The sequence below is a fragment of the Protobothrops mucrosquamatus genome, unplaced genomic scaffold, assembly GCF_001527695.2.
Source record: "Protobothrops mucrosquamatus isolate PMUCROS unplaced genomic scaffold, P.Mucros_1.0 scaffold15782, whole genome shotgun sequence".
In the NCBI taxonomy this organism is placed as follows: Eukaryota; Metazoa; Chordata; class Lepidosauria; order Squamata; family Viperidae; genus Protobothrops; species Protobothrops mucrosquamatus.
The window spans coordinates 1-2,601 of NW_015401547.1; the positions used below are offsets into that span (position 1 = coordinate 1).

General features: G+C 45.2%; 1 pseudogene; it reads left to right on the plus strand.

Annotated features, from left to right (window-relative positions):
- The first annotated feature begins 33 nt into the window (after nucleotides 1–33).
- On the plus strand, nucleotides 34–438 carry LOC107301706 (annotated as a pseudogene).
- The last annotated feature ends 2,163 nt before the right edge of the window (nucleotides 439–2,601 follow it).

Here is a 2,601-nt window from a genome sequence, read left to right on the forward strand (position 1 = left end):
CTTGGTTTTCTGTTTGTCTCTTTTTTTCCCCAGCCGACATCATGTACTCTGGGACCATGGATTGCTGGCGGAAGATTGCGCGCGACGAGGGCGGCAAAGCGTTTTTTAAGGGTGCGTGGTCCAACGTCCTCAGAGGAATGGGCGGTGCTTTCGTCCTAGTCTTGTACGACGAAATCAAGAAGTACACATAAACACCCCCTCTCCCCCCAATTCCTTAGACGACCCTACATAATATTCCATGGACTGCATCAAAACTATTTATCGTTTCTCCTCCCCCCCTCCCTGGTGGTGTCTCTTAGTTGACAGAGAAGCCATGGTTTTGCTCGCCTGACCCCCTTTCTCAAGTCATTCCTTGACGATGGGACTCAAACTTTATTTTTAATTCAGTCACTCCTGTTAAAATAAGTTTGAGAAATAAAATGGGAAGAAAAAAAAAAAGATACCGAAACTTTGTTGTTTTTCCTTCTCTTGGATAACGTGTTTGGGTTTTTTTGCATGGTCAAAAATAGCTGTTATTAAACTACAATTCCCAGATGTTGAGTTCATCCTGAGTAAATGCAGGTAATCCTCGATTTATGAGCATTTAGTGACTGTTCAATGTTAGAAGGGCGTTGAAGAAAGTGACTTTACAGCGGTCACAATGTCTCTGCAGTCACACAACTATTGGCAAAGAGCCAGTTTGCTAAAGGTTAAGGCACAAGGCTAGAAGCCAGGAGATGGTGAATTTTAGGTCTGCCTTACACATGAAAGCCAAAAGGGTTACTTTGGGCCAGTCACCAGGAGACTGAGTTCTAGTCCTGCCTTAGGTATAAAAAAAACATCTGGGTGACTTTGGGCCAATTTCTCTTTCTCAGCCATCCCACCTCACAGGATTGTTTTGGGGAAAATAAGAGGAAGAAGTGTTAGGCCCGTACACTCAAAAGTTCTAGTCTAGAATCAAGGAGTCTTCCGTATTCCCGAGGGCAGGAAATCGCTGCTCTGCACAAGCCAGCTTCCTTTGATCTTCCGAGCATCCTGTCTTAAATGTCAGGATTCACTCCAAGCCCATCAGTCCATGGCAGCCTTTTGCAATTTTGGCAAGTCTTAATTTTTCTGGGAGTTGAAATCTACAGGTCTTAAAAGTTGCTGAAGTTGAGAAACGCCGCTCTGTGGAACCCAGCTACAAATGGATTTTGTGTAATTTAAAGAAAAGCCGCTAATGGGGCTAGTAAAGTCTCAGCAAGTTGTACAGGGCACCGTACAATCTATAGCTAGCGTGGTTGTCTTGTTTTCCCTGCCCCACTATTGCAAGCATGCTGGTATGTCTACTTTTTTCCCCCCCCAAATTGATGGTCTGCAGGAACTTTGCATTGAACTAGCCCAGGGCTAGGCAACCTCGGTTCTTTTATGACTCGTGGACTTCAACTCCTAGAATTCCTGAGCCAGCATGGCTCAGCTTGGAAACCTCTCCCTTTCCCCTCAGCACGGCTGGCTCAGGAATTCTGGGAGTTGAAGTCCACAAGTCATAAAAGAGCCAAGGTTGCCTACCCCTGAACTAGTCTGTCCGTGTCTTTTTTCCAACACCCTTTGCTCACTAACCATAAAGCATTTTTAATTAAGTATGATTGTTTTTTTAAGGCTATTGCACACTTAATAGACTGCAGCATAGTGTAAATATAATTTATAGACACTGGGAATCCAAACAGTTGGTGTGACTTATTTATTTTTTTAATTTATTTTTCACATTCTTGAACCGCCCGTCTCAAAGAGGGACTTTATTGTGAGACTCGCTTTATTGTGGTGGTCTGGAACTGAACCCACAACTTCTCGAGAGTTATGTCAGCACGTAGTTTGCCTCGGAGTTTTGCAAGTCTCGGGGTGCTGGGAGTTGAACCACAAAGCTCCCTTCAAATGACCTTCGTCCTCCAAAGCCTCAGAAGGCAGGACAAGAAGCAACGGATGGAAACTAGCCAAGGAGAGAAGCGACCTAGAACTAAGGAGAAATTTCCTGACAGTGAGAACAATTAACCAGTGGAACAACCTGCCTCCGGAAGTTGTGGGTGCTCTTAACACTGGAGGTTTTCAAGAAGAGACTGGACAACCATTTGCCTGAAATGGTGTAGGGTATCCTGCCAGAGAATGGGGTTGGTATAGATGACCCCCAGGGTCCCTTCCAACTCGGGAAAGATGTTCTCTCTCTCTGCCATGTGTTGTCCTGGCCATTCGGAAAGGAAGCTCTTTAATCTTGAAATTCCAGTTAGACAGGTTCCTTCCCTCTTTCATCCAATGTTGTGATTCTGTGATAGTGAGTGTCGTTCGTTAAAGGGAGGGCCATTAATAGGAATCGGGATGCGGAAGCCCCGTCAAACCTGTCTGAGCAAAAGCAGGGAAGCGTCTTCGCACACCTCAAAAGGCCAGCAATTGATTCCTGCACAAGTTCCATCCCTTACAAGGAAGGGTTCTCAACCCTCACCTAAGGAACCAGGTGAAAAGCATGCAATGAAGGGCTGACGGCCACAGCAAAGCGAAGTGCTTATCCTGTAAATATGGGTAGTCCTCACTTAACAGTAAAACCATTCATTTGGTGACTGTTCAAAGTTCCGATGGGGCTGGAAAAAGTAG